Source organism: Microtus oregoni, unplaced genomic scaffold, assembly GCF_018167655.1.
Source record: "Microtus oregoni isolate MIOR12 unplaced genomic scaffold, Mior012 000050F_006, whole genome shotgun sequence".
NCBI lineage: Eukaryota > Metazoa > Chordata > Mammalia > Rodentia > Cricetidae > Microtus > Microtus oregoni.
The window spans coordinates 766,473-789,287 of NW_024543230.1; positions in this window are offsets into that span (position 1 = coordinate 766,473).

A 22,815-nucleotide genomic window follows, 5' to 3' on the forward strand; every position below is an offset into this window, starting at 1 on the left:
GAGAATATATGCTCTGTGTCTGGCGATGGCTTTATGTTGCAGCGTATGTAAGGGAGGCTATCTAATACTGACACAGAACAAGCTAATCAGAGAGATGCGGATCTCATAACAAAGTTATAATTGGTTCATCCCAGCATCGCTAACATGTAAGTAACTGCTTGTCAGAGTTGTTCTTCAGTTGTTGAAAGGAATTTGTAATCCACTCCTATAATATTAAGATGTAAAAAAAATCAATAATGGAATTTGAATCAGGCATGGTAGTGTATTCCAGTAATCCCAGCACTGGGAAAGCTAAGGCTGGAAAATAGCTTCAAGTTCAAAACCAGCGTGGGTTACACAGTGAGGTGTAGGTAAACCTGAGCTATATAGAGGCCCTGACTCAAAAAAGAGGAAAAAGTTCAGTAGACTTTGAAGCTGGGAATGTTGGCACATACCTGCAATTGAAGCACTTGGGAGCCTGGGGTTGGGGGAACCTGTATTCTAGGACTACAAAATGAGGACCCTACCTTAAAACAAAACAAAGAGACTAGCTAGAAATCTTTTGAAAAATGAAACTTAGTTTTGTAAGTTTCATATTTTTATTTTTTATTCCTCTTGTTATATTTACCTTTGTTTACACATTTTTCATTTATAGGGCAATTATTTTAAATTTCTGTTTTTCTTTCCCTCTTCCTCAGATTATTCTTTTAAAGTGTTTTATTGATGCTTTGTAGATGTCACATCATGCATTCTGATCCCACTCATCTCCCTACCCCCTCACATCTGCCCTTGCAACCTTCCACAAAAACAAGACAAAATTAAAACAAGTCAAAATCAAACACACACACACACACACACACACACACACACACACACACAGAGAGAGAGAGAGAGAGAGAGAGAGAGAGAGAGAGAGAGAGAGAATATGAATGAGAATTTTTGATGTGGAAGCTGTAGAGTGGCCTAGTAAATTACCCAATACACCTTTAGTTCATGTATTTTTTAAGTATTCTGTTACACTATGGATACTGCGCCCTCACTGGGACTCCTCTTTGATATCCTGATGTTGTCCTGTGTCGTGGAGATCCTGTAGCTTTGGATCTGTAGGTCCAGCCACTCTACATGCTCCTGCAGTTCATGGATAAGGTGGATGCCAGGTGGGCTAACTCATCCCTGGATCTGGGCCTGGGTAGTGGCTGTGTTGGTCAGCCCGCCAGCTCTCCCTCATCACCACCACCAGGGCGAGCTCTCCCAATGTGGCCGGCAGCAAGGAACAGAACCAGTTCTTCTGCTCTCCTGCCCCCTGATCCTGCTTACCTGCACTCACCCCTCCAGGGCCAGCTCTTCCATTTTCCCCAGGCAAGGAACAGGGCCTTTTCTCCTGATTGCTGTATGGGGCATAGGAATGGGGGCAGGTCAGCTCTCCTGCTCTCCTGCCCTCAGGGCCATCTTACCTACATTCCAGCAATAATGAGGGTTAGCTCTGCTGTGCTGCACAGATAAAGTGCAAGGCCCCCTCTCCAGTGTGCTCCAAGTCAGTGCTAGCTCTCCCAATCTCAGGATCTCTGGGTCAGCTCTGTTACTGCCACAGGCAGGGAGGGGAGAGGGCTTAGGAAGGGGAGAGGGCATGAGGAGGGAAGGTCACTTAGATGAGGGGTGGCCTCAGGTCCCCCACACAGGTTCTGGATCACCTAGCCCTACGTCCAGCAGGGTCTGCTCTCCTGTGCTGTGCATGAGGTGAGGGACCTGCTCTCCTGAGTGCTGTACCCAGTGAAGAGCAGAGTCAGCTCCCCCATTCTTGTGACCCTGAGAGCAACTTTTCCCAGCCTGCAATGGGTGCTGTAATTGGTAGGGGCAAGACCAGGTGTCCCTAGTGCAGCAGCTGGTGGGTGGGGGCGGGGCCGACTCTGCATAGCTCTGTCCTTACTGCCCTGGGTGGTAATAGGAGCTACAAACTTCAACACAGATTGCAGATTCCGCAGGGCCACAGACCTGGGCCTCTTGGGTAGCAGCCCAGGCCCAGACGACGCCATGGCCCTGGGTGGTAGTGCAGGCCACTCAGATCTGTATGCCTCTGGCAGAGGCATCGATAACTATTGGATATGAGCACAGTTCTAGGTGGCCATCCAGACCCCTGATGTCCCAGTGGCTTTAGGAGACAACATGGCCAAGGCTGTCGACACAGATTCTGCCTGTGATTGGACCATGGACTCAGACATGGTCCTTGGCAGTGTTTCAGGCCCGGACATCACTTGGTCCCTGGTGGAAGTACAGGCCTCTCAGATCGGCACGACCCCTATGGTGTCACATTCTTACCTGGAGATCACCATAGACCTGGGTAGCAAGCAGGACATTCACATCAGCTGGTTCCTTACCAGCGTCACCCGCTAAGATCTGCTCCTCTCCCCAGGTCATGAACCATTCTGCCTCTTTCTCCCAATCCCCGCCCTGTATTCTCTCACAATAATGATGCTGACCAGAGGCGGGGGTAGGGGTGGGATGGGGGGTGGGGGAGCTGGTTAATTTCTGCCTGCCCAAGTCAAAAGGCCCGATGAAGAACTATGGCTTGGCAGTTAGATTTTAATAAAGTACTTTCTCTCTCTTTTTTTTTTTTAAAGTTTTTTCGAGACAGGGTTTCTCTGTAGCTTTGGAGCCTGTCCTGGCACTAGCTCTTGTAGACCAGGCTGGCCTAGAACTCACAGAGATCTGCCTGCCTCTGCCTCCCGAGTGCTGGGATTAAAGGTGTGCGCCACCACTGCCCGGCTTTTTTTTTTTTAAGGTACTTTCTCTTTTAGTTAAGATGACCAAGTGGGGTTTTTTTTTTTTTTGTAGATAATTTTTACCAGTTCATTTGGTAGTTCCACTGAGTTTTGAGGTTCCACATTGTTCCTCAGTAGCTCAGAAGCTTCAGAAGTTTGCACGAGATAGATTCAGCCGCAGGCACCAGCCTAGCTTTGAATCTGACTTGTTTCTTGAGATTCATCTTAAAATGAAAGCTTTGCTTTATTTTGTTCTTATTTTTTAAAGAGTAATATTCCATCTTTTCTTTTCTTTTCAGACAGTTTCACACTAGGCCTGGCTGGCCTGGAAGTCACTGTGTAGCTCAGGTGGGCCCCATGGACAGGGCCTTCCTAAGTCAGTCTCTCAAATGCTGGGATTACAGGGGCAACCCACTGTTATCTGGCAACTTGCCTTGCATTGACAGAGACAGAGACTGTAAAGGCTTGGGGCAGTTTCCAAAGGCTCCAGGGAACCGCTTACCTGTACCTTGTAATGCAGGCTGACTGTGGTTCCATTTTATCAACTGCTTCTCCAGTGCTATTGTCATCCCCATTTTCTGTCAGATTTATTTTGGGCTATGAGAAGCCGGTGATCTTAGGGACCAAAGAAATGACCTCTCAATAAATGACCCTTTTGTGTGTTTATTTGGCCCGTGTCTTACAGTGTAGTTCAGACAGGCATGGAATTAGTATGTATCTCAGACTGACCCTAAACTCATTTGCCTCAGTGAACTGAGTGCTGGATTATAGGTGTGAGCCCAATGTCTATTTCAGTAAATGATTCTGAATTTTTAGATATTTATTGTTCAGGAACTTCTTTCTTTGAACATATTTATACTTTTTAATTTTTTTAAAAAATTTAATTTAACTTAATTAGCATTTTTTCATTTATTTTACAAACAGACCATAGTTTTACTCCCCTCCCTCCCTCCCTCCCCGGGACTCCCATCTACCCCTGTCCGCATCCACTCCTCCTTCACCTCCATTCAGAAAGCAGCGGGCCTGCCAGGGGCTAGAACAAAGTAGGCTCATTAAGTTGAGGCAGGTCCGAGCTCCTCCCCTTCAGTCAAGGCTGGGCAAGCTCATACAGCATGGGGAACACGTTCCCAAAAGGCAGCTAAGCACCAGGGTCATGTTTATACTTTTTTAAAAAAATAATTTTAAATGATTATATAAAGTAATGGGTGTTGTGATGGAATTTTCATCCATATGTAGCATATTATACTTCATTCTACTTCTTCTCAGCCCCTCCTGCCCTCCTCAAACCCACTGCTCCTTCTAGCTCATTCCCTTCCTTTTCCCCAGGTTCTCTCTCTCTCTCTCTCTCTCTCTCTCTCTCTCTCTCTCTCTCTCTCTCTCTCTCTCTCTCTCTCTCTCACATGTATCCCATTACTGTCTCTCTCTCTCTCCTATTCCCATTGTTTTGTGTGTGTGTGTGTGTGTGTGTGTGTGTGTGTGTGTGGTGTCAGGGAACAAAATGATAGTCCTATGCTAACAACTGTGTGATGAGATTATTCTAAAAGTACCCAAGGCATGATGAGATGTGCCCCTAACTGCAGAGATTGTGCACCCGCCAGGTGGAGGGGAGGTAAGAGGCAAAGAATTTCAGTACCGATACTGTATTTTTTTTAAATATCACATTATTTTGTTGACTTTTCTATTCCTTTTTTAAAAAATGTACATTGGTGTTGGGTCCCCTAGAAGTGGAGTTACAGACAGTTGTAAGCTGCTATGTGTGTACTGGGACTCAAGCCTGGGTCCTCTGCACCAGCAGTCAGTGTTCTTAACCCGTTAGTTGTATAATGGCTAAGACCTGAAATGGAAAATTATATTTGAACACTGCATTCCTCAGAGGCCCCAGTTTTCTGCAGCCGCTTGTTTCTGGAGGGTCCAGGTATAACAATAATGCTGCCCTTGTCTGTATGCCACCTCTTCAATCGCTTGTGTCCCTTTGTCCGCGAAACACACAGAGTATGTTTCACGAGTCGTTTTGTATTCTTAGAGTCTAATATTTATATGTCCATGTTGGGACTCTAGTCTCCTTAAGATCTGTGCTCTGCATGGGGAGCCTACAGACCTGCATGCATTGATCAAGGCAAAGCATAAATTATCATATTTCAACACGGTTACAAATTGTCTAATGACACTTTCCAAACTATTCGCCCGCTTTACAAGAACGTTAATTCGGCACAAGCCCAGAGCTGGCTCTTGCTTACGTGTTGTGGTGCCAGTTGAGAGACACAGCTTTCCAAGGGGGTTGGGAGAAGTAAGGGCTATCCTGGAAGCAGACTCAGCCCTTTGTGAGGAGGGTCCAAATTGTATCACTCTCTCAAGGCCCTGCAGTTCAGAGGTGGAGAATGGACGCCATACTGCATGTCTTCAGGAGAAACGGCTCACTTTTCTTAGAGATAAAGTGGCCCAGTATTTAAGCTTGGGGAGGAGATCCAGTATTCTGCCTGGATGGGGCTAGAAAACATCATTGTGAGTGAGGTAGCCCAGATACAGAAAGACGACTATCACATGTACTCACTCATAAGTGATTTTTAATCATAAAGCAAAGCAAACCAGCCTACAAATCACAATCCCAGAGAACCTAGAAAACAATGAGGACCCTAAGAGAGACATACAGAGATCTAATCTACATGGGAAGTAGAAAAAGACAAGATCTCCCGAATAAATTGGAAGCATGGGGATCACGGGAGAGGGTGGAAGGGTAGGGGAGAGGCAGGGAGGAGAGCAGAGAAAAATGTAGAGCTCAATAAAAATAAAAGAAAAAAGAAAAGAAAGCATTCTGGGCAGATGGAGGGGGATAACCACTAAGGAGTTATAACTGGGCTGTGGTGCGCTGCTCCTCACTGGGGAGCAACATAATCCCACAGAGGCTTGCCTTTTCTGGTGAGAACTCTGCATGTCGTCTTAGACAGGTTGTCTCACTGTCCCAACCCCGGCCTCCCTCCTGTGTAAAATGAAGAGTGCCGGGTGACTGAAAGTCCCTGCAGTTCCTTCCTTTAAATCAGATGTCTCCCAGCAGGAAAAAAAAAGCGCAATTCTTGGAAGAGTGGTGTGAAAGAATAGGACTGGAATCCTGTTCCCAACCTTTTCCTAAGAGACTCGGGACATCTGCCGGTCTCACGTGGGAAATTAAGGTAATCTTGTGTGAAGTGAGAATGCCTTTGCAAGGAAGGAGATGCTGGGTTGAGGGCTTGCTGCCTTCCAGAGTGCCTTGAAAAAACAGGATAGTAGGGAATAAATAAATCCTGCCTCCTGAAATCTCTTGCACTGTTTTCCCAGAAAGGGGGTTCGTGATGAGATTTTTGTATTAAGATAGCAGTTTCCTCCCGTGCATTTGTCCATTCAAGGTTTGAGAACGCCTGGCCAAACTGTATGGGCCAGTGTGTACCAACTTTTCCTCTTGTATCAATGGATAAAGCTCCCTAGCAGAGGCACCTGTGCCTGCAGCATTCCCAGTATTAGGTATGATGCAGCATGATTCCAGCATGATTCATGATTTCATGAATTGAAAACAATTCAAAATAAGGTCTGTTCCTCTGTTTTATTTTTTTTGTATATATAATTAATAGTAATTTCCCTCCTTTTTTTTTTCAAGACAGGTTTCTCTGTAGCTTTGGAGCCTGTCCTGGAACTCACTCTGTACACCAGGCTGGCCTCAAGCTCACAGAGATCCCCCTGCCGGCTTCCCTCCTGGTTTAAACAATAATCTTACCACCTATTTCAAGGGAGGCACTTCACTTTTCTTCTTTTTTTTTAAACATTCATTCATGGCATATTTATTTAGCATGTGGGCATGAATGAATGCTGTGTGTGTGTGTGTGTGTGTGTGTGTGTGTGTGTGTGTGTGTGTGTGTGTGTGATGAGATTATTTTAGAATACTTCTTCCCAACCTTTCTTTTAGGAAAAAAAAGTGTCTCCCTAGGCCCCTGGCTGGCCTGAAACTCACTATGTAGAACAGGCTGGTTTCAAACTTGTGCTACAACTGCCTGTTTACCATGTGCTGGGATTACAGTACTGTGCTATCGTGCCTGGCACATCCTCAGTTAAAATCTAGTTTGAGCTTCGGTGGGCAGGGGTGGAGATCGATTGGGACGTGCCATGTTTGGGCAGGGGAAGCTAGGGCCTACAGAGCAGGGCTGGGAGGCCAGACACCCACCTCCTCCAGGTGCAGGTGGGGCCAGGGCTCCAGTCCGGTGCCACGGGCTACTGTTGGGGATAAGGGGAGGCTGCTGCCAGGTCTCTGGGCCTTCAGTGGCTGGGGGTGGTGCTCGGGATGTGTATGTGTCGCGGGAGTAACCCAGACTCTCACCTCCAGGTGCAGGCAGGGTGGTCGGGAGAAGGTGTGGGGAGCAGGAGGAATGGAAGGAGAGGGAACGGGGATTGGTACGTAAAATAAAAAAGATTGTTTAAAAATAAAAACAACAAAAAAACTAGTTTGAGGCCAGTGAGATAATGAGATGACTCAGCAAATAAAGGCACTTAATGCCAAATCTGATGACCTGAGTCCCACACGGTGGAAAGAGAGAACCATCTCCTGCAAGCTGCCCTTTAACCTCCATAAATGTTCCCGGGTCACAGAGGAGCACGCGCGCGCGCGCGCGCGCGCGCGCACACACACAGAGACACAGACGTAATAGTAGCAGTAGTAGTAGTAGTAGCAATATTAGCAGTAGTAGTAGTAAACATTTAAAACCTAAACTGAAGAAAACAATAATTTGCTGAAATCTGTATGATTTTTTAAAATAGTGTAATGTCTCTGGAAGCCCTCATACATTATGTGAAAGTTTTCACAGTTTTACTTTCCCACATACCAAGTTACCATGAGAAGAAATAACTTTTTTGTTTGTGTATGTCAGGCCGAATATGAGAGCCAATTATGGAAATTCAATTTTTTTTAAATTTCTTTTTATGTGTATGGATGTTTTACCTGCACGTATGTCTTTGCACCAGGTATGTATGTCTTTGGTGCTTTCTGAGGTCGGAAGAGGGTGTACGATTTCTTGGGACTATAGTTACAGATAATTGTGGGTTGCCACATGGGTCCTGGTATTTGATCCTGGGTCCTCTGGAAGAGCAGCCAGTACTTTTAACCTCTGAGCCATCTCTTCAACCAAGTGTGGGGATTTTTTGTTGGATAATGTTTGACTTTTGAGCCTAAAGGTATCAAGGCATGAAAGGTTCCTGAAACTTTTATTTGTACAAAAATCCCATAGTTCAAAGTGGAAACAACAAGAAGTTACAATTATTGGATTTCAAAATCACCTGGAAAAGGACAACATTGGGCATTTATGGGGATGCATTCCTGAATGTTCCTTCCTCTAAGCTGCCTATGGGGCAGTGACCCTGTGACAGCAAGTAAAAGAATCACATTGGATAGACAACTGCTTTTGATGGTGTTTGCAATCGACAGTTGTGGATGGGAAAAAGGAATGAAAGGTATTGGGTGAGTCACGAAAACTGGTTTGGTAGGGTGAGATGGCTCTGCAGATGATGGTCCCAGATAGTGAAAGGAGAGGGCTGATTTCCCCAACTTGTCCTCTGACCTTTAGTGAGTGTGTTTGTTTGTGTGTGTGTGAGAGAGAGAGAGAGAGAATGCATTTGTGTGTATGCATGTGTATGTGTGTATGTACATGATGTGTGTGAGAGAGAAATATAAATAAATAAAATGTAATACAAATTTACAACACTAAACAGTATGTTTTCCCGAGCAAATAGCTCCCTTCTACCACGCTTTCTCTGGCTGCCTCTCTCTTCCCTTTCTTTCTTTTTCCTCTCTCTCATTGAGATGGAGTCTCACTATGCTCACTATGTTGCCTCAGCAGGTCTCTGACTTCTAGAATTGAGCCTCCTAAATTCTGGTCATACAGGCATGCACCACAATGCCACAATAGTGATTTGTGATAGTCTCTACCTCCGCTGAGAGGCAAGTCTGGTGTAGATTCGACACTTTTTTTCTGAAGGGCCTACAATAATTTTATCCTACAAATTCTGGTATAGATACAATACTTTATCTGAAGGAACTACAATAACTTCACAGTACAATCACGCTCATAAAACAACTGGCAATTATTCAATTACAAACCCCTTACTTGAAAAAGTTAAATGTTTACTTCCAATATCCAGGAGGATAACTGCATGTTTTTTGGGGGGGGGGCACACCTTCCTATTTAGCTTCTCTAGGATCATGAATTATATGCTCAATGTCCTTTATTTATGGCTAGAATCCACTAATGAGTGAGTACATACCATATTCATCTTTTTGGGTCTGGGTTATCTCACTCAGGATAGTGTTCTCTATTTCCATCCATTTGCATGCAAAATTCAAAATGTCATTGTTTTTACCACTGAGTAGTAAGAGGTTGGGGGTGGGGGGTGAGGGGAGATGGGGAGAGAGAAGTGAGAAGGGGAGGATGGGGAGAGCTTGGGGGAATGGGACAGTTGGGATGGAGGAGGAGTGGATATGGGAGCAGGGAAGTATATATCTTATTTAAGGGAGCCATTTGAGGGTTGGCAAGAGACTGTACTCTAGAGGGGTTCCCAGGTGTCCAAGGAGATATCTCCAGCTTGTTCCTTGAGCAGCTGAGGAGAGGGTGCCTGAACTGGCCCTATACTATAGCCACTCTGATGAATATCTTGCATAGCACCATAGAACCTTCATCTGGCGATGGACGGAGATAGAGACAGAGACCCACATTGGAGCACTGGACTGAGCTCCCAAGGTCCAAATGAGGAGCAGAAGGAGGGAGAACATGAGCAAGAAATTCAGGACCAGCGAGGGGTGCACCCACACACTGAGACAGTGGAGCTGATCTATTGGGAGCTCACCAAGGCCACCTGGACTGGGACTGATGGAGCCTGTGATCAAACCAGACTCTCTGAACGTAGCAGACAATGAGGGCTGACTGAGAAGCCAAGGACAGTGGCACTGGGTTTTGATTCTACTGCATGTACTGGCTTTGTGGGAGCCTAGTCTGTTTGGATGCTCACCTTACTAGACCTGATGGAAGGGGGAGGACCTTGGACTTCCCTCAGGGCAGGGAACCCTGACTGCTCTTGGGACTGGAGAGGGAGGGGGAGGGGGAGGGAAATGGGAGGAGGGGAGGAAATGAAAATTTGTAATAATAATAATAACAACAACAACAATAATAATAGTAAGCTGCAAAAAAAGTTAAATGTTTTCAAAATTGTGATACTGGTCCCCTTCTTCCATCCCGCATTTTGGTTTTGGCTGCTTTCTGCCTGGGGAGATTGGCATAAAGACGGCATAAATGAAATAGCATTCTGATCGCTTCCAAGTTTCAGCGCTGAGAAGAGAACCTATGGCCTCATAAATACTCGACCACTTTATTACTCTAGCCAAGAGTGCTGCCTTGCAAGAATTATTCTAAAACATCGTCCTTTGTTTGGAGCAGCATTAAACCAACAGATTTCCTTTCAGTGTTTCACCTCTAGGAGCTAGGATTCTGTCCAGCTTGTTTAATGTAAATATATATTATTTATATTTATATAAATTTATATTTATATGGTGAAATGTCTGCTTTTTAAGTTGGGAAATCTATAGCAACAGACTCTCCTGCCTGTGAGTAGGGAAGGGTGCAATATCATTTTATCATTCTTTACATTTATTTTACTTTAAAAAAATGCATGGTCTGCCTATGTATCACTAACTGGCCTGGAACTTACTTTATAGACTAAGCTGGCCTCGAAATCAGAGATCTGCCTGATTCTACTTTCCAGGAGACTGGAATTGAAGGCACGAGCCACCACTCCCAGCCTATGGTCTTTTTTTAGATATTATTAACGTTTATTTATGCATGTGTGATGTGCCTTGAGTTCTGGAATGCATCGGCCACAGCACATGTGTGAAGTACAGAGGACAAATCTGGTGAGTCACTTCTTTCTCTCCACTGCGAGTTCCAGGGATCCAGGGATCGAATTCACTTAGTCAGGCCTGCATCTCAAGCACTTTCACCTCCTGAGATGTCTCTCTGCCCCCTCCCTTCCCAGTCTTGATGAGCTAACTCTCATTTCTCTCAAACAGCAGAGCTATAGGGCCAGAATGCGTACAATCCCTATACCCTCCACAAATGAGAAAACATTGATTTAGAAAATTAGGGCTTTGGTCAGGTGACTGGCTGTTATCCCCCCCCCCCCCCCCGCAACACCTCCCTGCTTAGAAATGACTGCTTCCATTCCAGAAACACCCCCAAATCATCTGGCACGTGCATGCGCTCTTTCACCTGGGCAAAATAATAATGTAGAGGGTGAGGTGTGCAGAGACCGTGTGTTACTCTATGTATACTTGCTTTGGGCTCTTGGACAATTTTGTGATGAACAAATCCTATTGAGAGTAACCTAGGGATACTAGCTTATAAAAGGAGGCCTCTGCAATATTCTGTTAAAATTTCATTCTCTTAGCAATTTCCACCCATGCCCTTAACACAGGATGATCCTCAAAGCCAATATGCTGCTAAACCAAACTTTTATTGAACTCATAACTTTACATAGAGAATATGTGCACACAATTTCATTTAACAAGTATTTTTTTAAGATTTACTTATTTATTATATATGAAACATTTTGCCTCAATGTATGCCTGCACGCCAGAGCAGGGTGCCAGATCTGAGGGTTGTGAGCCACCATGTGGTTGCTGCTAATTGAACTCAGGATTTCTGGAAGAGCAGCCAGTGCTCTTAATCTCTGAGCCATCTCTCCAGCCCTTAACAGCTATTTTATAAGTAACTTTTAACAATGTCTATGAACAGCATGAATCTTACTGGAAATCTTACTGGAAAACACTTATTGGAAAATATTTATTGGAATCTTATTGGAAAACACTTAACGGAATACACTTATTGGAAACCACTTATTGGAAAAATCTTATTGGAATCTTATTGGAAAACACTTTGGGAAAACTGATGTAGACTTCAGTTTTCAGGACCTTAGAACTGGCCATTGGGGTTGGGGACATATCCCATACCTGCATTGGGCATTTGAGCATTTTGAGCATTTTCAGCATTTTGAGCATTTTGAGCATTAGGAGCATTTTGAGCATTGGGAGCATTTTGAGCATTGGGAGCATTAGGAGCATTATGAGCATTTTGAGCATTAGGAGCATTAGGTGGCGCAGGTGGCCAGGGAAATGGAGGTGGATGGGGTCCCCTTAGTGGCATAGGCATGAATGGTGGGGGAACCAGGGGTGGGAGAGGCAGCATGTGAGGATGGATTGGCTGGGGTGCCACAGGTTGATATCTCCAAATAACCTCCACGATAGGGATGGGGCCATAACGATCATCCATGTATAGACCCACGGGGGTACTCATGGCAACTGGAAACATGCTCCTGCATAAATGTGCCCGCTGAAGTTGTCTCCACTTGGTCCTTCTGTTCTGGAACCAAATCTACAATTAGAAGGGGAAAAATTATTTAGGATATTGGACAACTAATGTCATTAATAGGAAAAACCCTACAGGCCGCTAAAATTAGAACTACTGCTCTAAACCTGGTGTAGAGTTTGAAATATTGTATTTCTCTTTTCCCCCTTTAATGCTGTTTTAACTATTTTCCGGGCCTTGGACAGAGGTGTGTTATTTGCGTGCACATGCGTGCATGTGTGTGTGTGTGTGTGTAAAGTGTCACTCAGAAAAACTTAAGTTTTTCTTTTCCTCAGAATCTGCTTTGTTGACCTCTCAAGCTGAGCTAGGTCTGCCTAAGGGAGTAGCCTGTGGCATCAAGATGCTCTAACTCAGCGGCCTGCTTTGGTGGGGGTGATTTTCTGTATGTCTCACCAACCGATATACAGCTATTTCCACCACACATGCCTAAATAAACGGAAAAGGTATTTTACATTAACACAGATAAGAGAGCACTTTCAGATTCCAGAAAACGTAGGTTAAAATAAAAAACACCAAAAAGGAAAACAAGACCTTACATGTAAGAAATTGTCTTTGCCCTTTGAAAATCCAAATAACCAGATGCTTCCTTCAGTATCATTTTTGGATCCCTTGGCCATGTGACCAATTATGTTCAAATATAAAATTCATTAGCCAAAAAAAAAGAGAAAAGACCAAAGAAACATACCAACTTGAGAATTCCCAGCACAAAACATTACCTACAATGTGTTTTAGAATACCTGTTGTACCTAATTGCTTTTCCAAAATTTACTAACCTGCACTCTGGATTCAGGCAAACCCAGGCGTTGGGCAAGTTCCATTCTGATGGGAGAAAATAAGTAATGTTTAGTATTGGAGTTGTGGCTAAAAAGAAAGATATGGATGTACATTAAATCTAACCTAACCTCCCAGTGCAGTTTTCTATAATAGCAGAGACTTGATTTAGGGAGTGGCTTCCTAGTCACAAGTTATCTCTTCAATTGAAAATTTAAAAAAGGAATATATGGCCGGGCGGTGGTGGCGCACGCCTTTAATCCCAGCACTCGGGAGGCAGAGGCAGGCGGATCTTTGTGAGTTCGAGGCCAGCCTGGTCTACAAGAGCTAGTTCCAGGACAGGGACCAAAAGCTACGGAGAAACCCTGTCTCGAAAAATAAAAATAAAAAAAAATTAAAAAAGGAATATATATGAAAATGTCTGTTACTTAACTAAATATGGCCTTTATTTTTCTGTTTGCGAATCAGTAGAGAACACCCCTCAAAACATTTTTCTTGAGAGGTTGTTCTGTATAAAAACCAAACTGCCAAGTTACCCATAAAGTGCTATGTCCACCTGCCACCCTGGTCTTGCTGCTGGGGATTCAACTCAGGACTTTGGGCTTTCTGGGTAAGAACTCTAACACTGAGCTAAATTCCTAACCCCCAAATGGTCCTTTGGACCTGAATATTTCTGTTTCTTCTAAGAGGGATAGGTAAACTCTCAAAGAAGGAAATACAAAACTATTTAGGTCCAAGGGTGCCCAGTGGAAATTATTTTTTTCTGTTTCTAATCTGAAGACTGAGTGCCGCAAAGTCAGAGCAGACTCTGTATTCATTACATACACCAACCAACCCCGTCCCTCATTTCACCCGGGCTAAAATGAATGGGATTTCCCCCTACAGCGTCAGGACCACAGCGCAATAAGAAGTTTCAGCGCTTTGCAGGGCTAGGTGGGAGAAAAGCGGCAGATGTAGCCGCCACGCCCTACTGGGGTCCTCCGTGGCGCTCATCTCACGTGCAAAATCAAAGGGTTTTAAAGTTCACTAAATGTGTAAAATCACTTTTTACTATAATATTTTAAAAATGTCAAACCGTACAAAACAAAAACTCGAAATTTATGATTATAGACTATTAACATTTTAAGTAAAGCGGGTTCCAGGGGTTCCAGGTTGGCAGAGCAGCGACCTCCTCGCTCACCGCGTCCCGCGCCCGCCCCCGCAGCCCCCGCAGCCCCCGCCCTCTCTTCCCAGCCCTCTCCCGCCGCCCCCTTCCGTCGCTCAGTCACCCCCCCCTCGCTCTGGCCCCTCCCCCGCCCCCCCCCGCTCTCATTCCTTCGCTTCGCCGCCCCCATCCGTCGCCCCGCCCCCCCGCCCCATCCACCCCCATCCTGTCGCTCCGTCGCCCCCACCCCCGTTAACCCGCCCCCCCCCGCGCCAATTCCTGCTCGTGTGCTCTAGCTTTGCCCCCGGGGAAAGATGGACCCCAGGCTCAGGCGCTCCCTAGCCGATTCTCGCCTTCAAAGAGCTACAACCCAGCAACCCCCCAAGCCCGCCAGCGAAATGGGCGCCAAAGAAGAAAAACAACCGCTCACCTAGCAAACACATCGGGGTACTGGACACGCTGGAAGGAGGCCTCCAGCTCCCGCAGTTGAAGCTCAGTGAAGGTGATACGGTAGCGGCGGCGCTTTGGTTGAGGTGGGGGCTGCGGCAGGGGCTGCAGCGGGGCCAGCGGCGGGGGCTGCAGCGGGGCCTGCGGCGGGGGCTGCAGCGGGGCCAGCGGCGGGGGCTGCAGCGGGGCCTGCGGCGGGGGCTGCAGCGGGGCCAGCGGCGGGGGCTGCAGCGGGGCCTGCGGCGGGGGCTGCAGCGGGGCCAGCGGCGGGGGCTGCAGCGGGGCCAGCGGCGGGGGCTGCAGCGGGGCCAGCGGCGGGGCCTGCGGCACGGGCAGCGGCACGGGCTGTCGCAGCGCTTGCATCGGGGGCTTCAGCCGGGTCAGCTGCAAGGGTTGCCGCTGGGGCTGAGGCTCGGGGGCAGCAGCCTCCTCCTCCAGCTGAGAGTTGGCCTCCGGGAAGCCGCCTCCAAACTCAAGGGCTTCGAACCCCTCCCAGTCTGGCGGTGTTTCGACAAAAGGGAGGGTTGGTTCTTCACTAGCCGGTTTGAATCCCTCGTTTTCCTGGTAGTTTGTTTCGTCCAGAAAAGTCGAGGCAAAGATGTTCTGAGAGTCTGCGTGGGGGAAAAGCACAAACAAACAGACCAGAGCGTTTGCGCTCAAGCCACAGGCGCAAGGGAAAGGGAAGGCTAAGGGCTCTCCCTAGGGGGCAGCGGTGACCGCACCAGTCGCGCGCCTCCCTACCGCGACTCCAGATTCCCACCCCTGTGCGGCGCGCACCTCCCTGAACCTGGGCTGAGCCCGAATTAAGTTCGCTCTAGGAGTTGTAGTGTTATCTACCCAGGTCGTCGCAGAAGTCTTCCTCCTTCTGGCCAGCTCCAAAACTGGAGGAGGCATTTGCATCGAATTCTCTATTTCCCCCGTAGTCTGCGCCCGCCAAAATTGTTGAACTCAAGCTAGGCTGTGGATCTGGAGAAGAAAGAAAGCAGAAAAGAAAAACCGGGACGTTGAAGCCCGGGGTGCTAGGGCAGGACGAGTGAGGAGCCAAGGCGATCTCGAAAGTCGTCGAGCGCCGCTCGGCGCTCATCCGTTTGCGCGCGCGATAAAGTTAGCGAGAAGGACTGACCTTGAAATGTTTCTTCCTTCTCTGGTCCTCCGGAGTTGTTGAAGTTAGTGCAGAAGTCGCAGCCACACTTGCGGTGAGAGTCCATGGCTCTCGGAGAGTGGCGAGCGGGTTGAATTGCCGGCGTCTGAGACACTGCGGAGATCTAAGCTGGAGGTGGTGCCTGCAGCCTTTCCCGAAGCAGAGTGGCGCTCCTCCGGGAGTGACGCCCCTTTTATAGCGTGGCCAGCGCGTAGGGATCTTATTTTACGTGGTGGCGTGCTTCTACTCGACAGCCCCTGTAAGATACAGGAGTACGTCTATTAGGAGTGGGTGGGGCCTGCAGGGGGTGCGCTGGTAACTAGGCGCGCATTTTTTCGTAGTGCCGGTCAGACACTGAGCTTACTCCGCGCGGAGATCGGTTTCTATTTGCGGTTAACTAACTCCATAGGGGTGCCCCAGCTGCAGGAAAGGGTTGGCCAGGGTTGTGAATACCATTTTAATGGCTACAAGCTCGCATCTCCGAGCTCGCATCAGCTCTTAAAACCCGAAGTATTTACCCAATGTTCCAAACTACATTTTCAATGTTCTGAAACATGCACTGCCCCCTTGGTGATTACCTCCCACAAGGAAAAGACATCGACATAGGAATTGCGAACAGGCATTTTAACAAAATGCATCCGTTTTCAGGCTTTGGGCACTCGGCTCGATCGACCCTTCTTTCCAGGGGCTCGGCGACTAAGGACTAGGACTTTTCATTTCATACTGCTCTCACCTAGAGTCGGTGAATTGGACCTATGTTTAGGCAAAAGCCTGTTTGAGATGGATCTAAAATCAGAGTTCACGAAGTTTTCCCTGAGCATAGCAAGTTTGCTCTGCAGAGGAGCTTGCAGTGAATTCCAGGGTGCTGGCGGTGCGCGTCAAAAAAACCCTATTCGCCTGTTCTAATGTTTCCAGAGCTTCGTAGTTTTTAGGAATGAACCGGCGCCAGACTGCATAAAGAAATCTGCCAAAAGCTTAGTGCGCCCACGAATGATAGCGGAACCCTTTCTTCGGTTCCTGGCGGTTGGCACCTTTGCGGAGCCAAGTTGCTTTCTCTTAGTTCAGGATGTATTGCAGAAACTTGTTCTGTTTTTTCGCTTACACTGAAAGCATACCTAATTTTAATTCCGGAGTATGGAAACTCTAGAGGGGCGAGAATGCCGCGCTTCTCTTTTTGCGCTTCCCGCCTCTTCCCCTCCCCCTATCTGGGACTATTTTGCCCCCCCCCCACCCCGTCTAGAAAATTGCACATCAAATTTTAAAGGGCTGTATAATTTTCCAAAAGATGTGCGCAAGTGCTTCGAGGCGTGTTAATAATCCTAATATTAAAATACTGTATAATTGTGGTCCCCGTGTTTGGCACCGGCACGATTCATCCTATGTTTAACAGTCACTTTTATTAGCATTCTCACTTTTTTTTTTCTTAAACACAAACAAGAGCTCTTCTTTCACAGGAGGCCAGGGAACTTTGAAGTTTCACTACAAAAATCTTCACTTAATAACTTATGCCTTAAATCAAAGCTGTAAATAAGGATGTTTTAGAGAGAGAGAGAGAGAGAGAGAGAGGAGAGAGAGAGGAGAGAGAGAGAGAGAGAGAGAGAGGGAGAGAGAGAGAGAGAGAGAGAGAGAGAGAGAGAGAGAGAGAGAGAGAGAGAGAATGGGGGGGTTCAAATCTTGATATGAATCTCTGCTTCGGTCTAGGCCCCCTTCCTTTCATATCAGAGCTTTATCTGAATCACTCCAAATGGGAGATTTGGGATCCATTGTGCTGAGTTTTTGAGCTAAGGCTTCATTTTGCACAGAAACTAGGTGAGAAATTAATAGGGCAGGCTCTGAGTGCATCGTGCCTGCCCTCAGGCACCCCGTGTCCATTTCCTTGACTTTAGTTACCTTTGGCCATCTCCAGCAGGGACACATCCTGTTGAAATTTCTAAAACAACTCCTGAGGACACTTTGCCCTGCTGCTGGCCACCAGTCCTGGGAGGGAAATTATCCTCTTGTGGAACATGTCCCTGTAAGCTACCTTCCTACAGCATGAGTAGTATTTGCTTTATTAGATTGTTGTGATAATTCAGTGCTTATGGTAAAGTAATCCTTACTATACTAAATAATGGTCCCAGCGAACAGTTCTCATATGCTAGACAAAAATCCCTAATATATATCTTTTATCTAAAAATTCCTTTTTAAAAAGGCCAAATATATTTATTACACTTTATAGATTTTATACACAAATGAAATTTATCTATAAACTTCCCCAGGCATTTAGATAATTGAATCTGAAGAGGTTAATTCACGAGTCTTCTGAATACGTCTGGTGTGGTGTGGTAGTGAATGTCTGTAATTCCAATATTTGAGAGGCAGAGGGAGGATAGACCATCCTCAGCTAAATATTGGGTTCAACGCCCGTGCTTCGTGGGATCGTCTTTTAAAAAGAAAAAAAGAAACTCTTCTAATTCCCAACTTCACATTCCTTAAATTATATTTTAAAAAATCAGATCGTTTTGACTTCAAGTTACACACCAGAAATGAAAATTTTTCTTGTCTATACGAAACCTTTCACAAGATAGTTAAAGCACCGCCGCCGCGGTGCTGCCCTTTGGTTAAAAAAAAAATGCCAAGGTGCTTTCCCAGAGAAAACCTTGGAGTTTTTCTCCTTAGGAGACCTGTGGAGAGAGAAAACAGGCAAATGATCCCAGAAAAGGGGAGGGAGGGAAAGGAAAAAGAAGTGCTGGTTAGGGAGGCAGGCGTTTGGAGAAAAACCCAGAAACTGTTCAGTGGGCCTTCGGAGCTAGCGTCTACAAAGCAGCCATAAGGAGTCCTTAACCTCGCTCCCCAAATGTGCCAAGTGCGAGAAACCAATGGAAGGATCCCTTACTATAAACATTTTGTGAGGCATTAAATATTTATTTATTAAGAAGAAAAGGAAAGAAAGAAAAAGAGCTCCCGCCCTTTTGGTTTTGATTTTGCGTCTGCGGAGCTTGAGATTCTCGGTTTCCTCCACAAACTTGAGCTCAACTCAGAGGAAGCTCCCTGAACCCAAGATTTTTTTTTTTAAAACCGCTGCCAGCTGCCTCTGGTTCAAGCGATGATGTAGAAGGTGGGTGAGAACAGTAGTCTCCACTAGTAAGTCGCTTAGTCCCGAGGGCGGTGGTCCTTCGCAGTACCCTGGGCAAGAATTACTAGCAACTTCGCTGGACTGTTGAAGCCTCGGGCTGTTTCCGCAGCCTATTTTCTTTGCTGCGGACTCCGTGTATTCACATCCAGATTTATATGATAATCTTTGTTTTCCTCCTTTACGTTTTCAGTGATCCCTTCTGACTTTACTCATGCTGGATCCTTTCGAAAGAAAGGTAGTATATGAACAAACTTTTTTTTTTTTTTGAGTCAGGATCTCACTCTCCGGCCCACTCTGGCCTGGAACTCACTATGTAGAGCCAGGCCTCCGCTTGGGGAGATCCTTCTATCTAAGACTTCTGAGTGCTGGAGTTACAGATTGTCCGAGAATATTTTTATTATTTAAAAAGGATCTCATTCAGTGATGCAGGCACGCAGGCTGTCAGCCTGTCCAGGAACTCAAACAATCCTTCTGTCTCAACCTCCTAACTGCTCTAGGTGCTGAAATTATAGGCGGAAGCCAAACTGCCTAACCTTACCAGACTTATGCCTTTTTTTGCCCCCCCCCCCCCCCAGGGGTTCTCTGTGTAGCCTTGGCTGTCCTAGAACTCTCTTTGTAGACCAGGCTGGCCTTCAACTCAGAGATATTAAAGGTGGGAGCCTTCAGACTCTGGTGAGACTTCTTCCACTTTAAAAATTATTATTTTAATTAACATACACGATACTGGTTTTCATATTTTTTTGTTTTTGTTGCCCCACCCCACTCCCTTCTTTATGCCCCACCCCAAACCCTGTAACTTTGATTGTCTGATCCGAAGGTGGAAGGAAAGAACTGCTCACTCCCTTCTTTCCTCCAGTTACCATCTCTGTGTTCAGGGCACAAGCATTTGATTATCCTTGCCCTCTCTCCAATTTCTCTCTTTTTTTCTTCTTACGATCCTATTTCTAGTTTTAGCTGCATGAAAATTCTTAGGCAAGGTTTTAGATACTTAGTACTGAGGGTGGACTCTAAAGGCAATAGTCCACTGACTATAAATCTATCCCATTATTTTTAAATACAAAAAGGTGAAAGAAATTCAATTTTATTTTATGCACACGTGTGTTTTGCCTGTATGTATGTCTGTACACCACTTCCGTGCACGGTGCCCACAGAGACCAAACCATGGCATCAGATCCCCTAGGACGGAGTGGCACCCATCCTATCAGAGCCGCCGTGTGAGTTCTGGAAACCCAGCTCAGGCACTCTGGAAGCACTCTGGCTGTGCTCTTAACCACTGGGCCATTTCTCTCACCCTATGGTGAAGAATCCTGTACTAAGAAAAAGATTGTGTGCTGAGGTTGTTGAGACAGAGGCTAAAAATTCCTTTTCTATGAAATTGTGGAGAAGAAAACAGTAGTTCTCACTAGATTTGTTGACACCACTACAGCTGTAAATGTCACAGCCAAAGTGTGTGACAAGTGGGATGAACTGGCTTTAAGTTTGTATGTGGAAAATGAACGGCATAAGAAAAAGGATGGGTACTTAGATTCAGAAATAGATTTCCACTGAAAAGTATTAATGAAAGAAGCTGTTGATGAAGACAGGGCCATATTCTGGCCTGTCTTCATATTCAGAGTTAAAGAATTTGGTTGAGGACTGACAAGGTAGCAGCTCACTGGGCAAAAGGCACATGTAGCCCAGGCCTGATGACCTGAGCTCTGTCCCTATTCCCCAAGGCACAAGGAAAGAACTGACTCCAAAAATTTGTTCTCTGACCTCCACACGTGTGCTATGGCTTGTGGATGTCTCTTTAAGCACACCATACATGTATACAACAGTAATAAATACATAAAATAAATAATAAAAAGGAATTTAAGGAGAAAAGGTACCATTCAAAGTGAGATTTTAAATGTGATGAAATCATAAACATAAACCTACATTAATATATTTTGAAAGAGAGAAACCATATTCATATAACTTTTGTTTACATATTGCCATTATTATTTTATTATTATTAACCTATTAGGGTATGCAAATATATCATAAGTTCATGTGTGTATTTAGAAAAAAATATATATTAAAAAAACTATACGGTATATACCATTATATTATATATATGTATATATTTGACTACTGTATGAAATTTCAGGCATCCATTGTTTTACAGGGGATGTTTTAAATGGCACTGCTGTGAACATTTATGCAGAAGCTTTGTTTGAATACTTGTTTGCGATTAATTTGCATAATACACAAGTTATGTCTTAGCTGATAATTGTTTCTTTGATAAATTGCTAGACTGTTTTACATAGCAACTGTCACATTTCATATTCTCATTAGCAGTGATGGGGATGTACCTCAGTAAAACCACCTGCATGCTGAATCAAACCATACATTACAAAAACAAACAAACAAACCAGGGGCTGGAGAGATAGAGGCTAAGAGCACTGGCTGCTCTTGGAGCAGAGCAGAGCTCCCATTTCCAGTCCTTCCGTGGTGGCTCACAACTGCATTTCCAGTTCCCGGGGATCCAGGACTGTCTTCTGGCTTCTGCAGGCACCAGGCAAGCATATGGGGCATAGACATGCACACAGGCAAAACATTCATACACAATAATAATAATAATAATAAACCCCAAACCAAACTAAAAACCAAATAGTGTCTGATGTAATGGTTCATGCTTATAACCACAACACTTGAGAGATGGGCAGGAGGATTGCTACAAATTCAAATCCAGCATGAGCGCTACATAGCAAAAATAAAACAGGCAGCAGCGGCAGAAACAGCATTGATAAAGTGTTATTTTTTTGAAAAATGTTTATTATTATTATTACTGTTATAACTATTATTTGTGTGTTTGTGTGTGTGTGTGTCCCATGGTCTGGGTGTGGAGGGCCAAGTTGGTTTTCTCCTTTTGCTATAGTTCCTGAGGATGAAACTCAGGAAACCAAACTCGCAAGGCAAGTGCTTTTCTCTGATGAGCCATCTGCTATCCTTTTTGAAGGGAGTGTGAGCTCTTCATATTTTATCAATTAATTAATTAATTTGTGTGTATAAAAATAGGTTCACGTATGAAAATCAGAGGATAACTTTTGGGAGTTGGTTCTTTTCTTCTACCTTGTTGATGTAGGTTCTCTCTTGTTTCTGCCAGGATGCATACTCCAGGCTAGCTAGTTGGTCCATGAAATTCTAGGTTATTATCCTATGTCTGCCTCCCAATCTTGTGATAGGAGTACGTGGATTACAGGTGTGTGGCATTGCATCTAACTTTGTACATGGTTCTGGGGTTTCAACTCAGGTAGTCCTATTTGGGAGGCTAGTGCTTCCTGTAGAGACATTACACTGGCTCCTCTTTACGTTTCTGGTATTTGTTATTTTATGGTTTTTTTTTTTTTCCTAACGTGATCTTAGTAGTTTTTTTTTTTTCCTCCCCAGTTAGGGCCTTCCTATGCAGCTCAGCCTGGCATTAGATTCATGATGTTCTTGCGTCCTGGTTTTAACAAAAATGTCTGTTTTCTGAGCCTTCAGATTGTGATTTAGTGCGCAAAAGTTTTGGTTTCATGGAATGAACCTGCAGGGACCCTGGGCTCCAAGATAAGGTAGGGCATGGGAAAATAAACCGCTTTTCTTGTCACATACAGTCATGAGCAGAAATGTCTCTATGTTCTTATTTTCCTTCCTCCTGTAAGACTAAGGGTAAATAAACAAATAACCTTTGTGGGTTTTATTCTCCCATCACCAGTGTAGGAAGACCTTAAGAGTCTGAAGGAAAATTGTGGTTCTCCAAAGGGCTTGGGGGAGGGTGTAAGAGAAGCCTCAATGTGTCTCACAGAGTTTTTAGAAATTATGTTGACTTTTATAAGGCAAGGCTAATAGTATAGGTAAGGGGCAGAGTGCTTGCCAACCATGCACAAACCTCTCTCCTAAAAAAGAAAGGGCTTGGACAAAATGATGGTTTTGGACTCTGATGTGGATAAAACTATAGTATTTAATAAAATGTACCTGTCAGTCTTTTGTGGTTAATAATTGGGGTGACTATTTAGGGCATGTGGTTA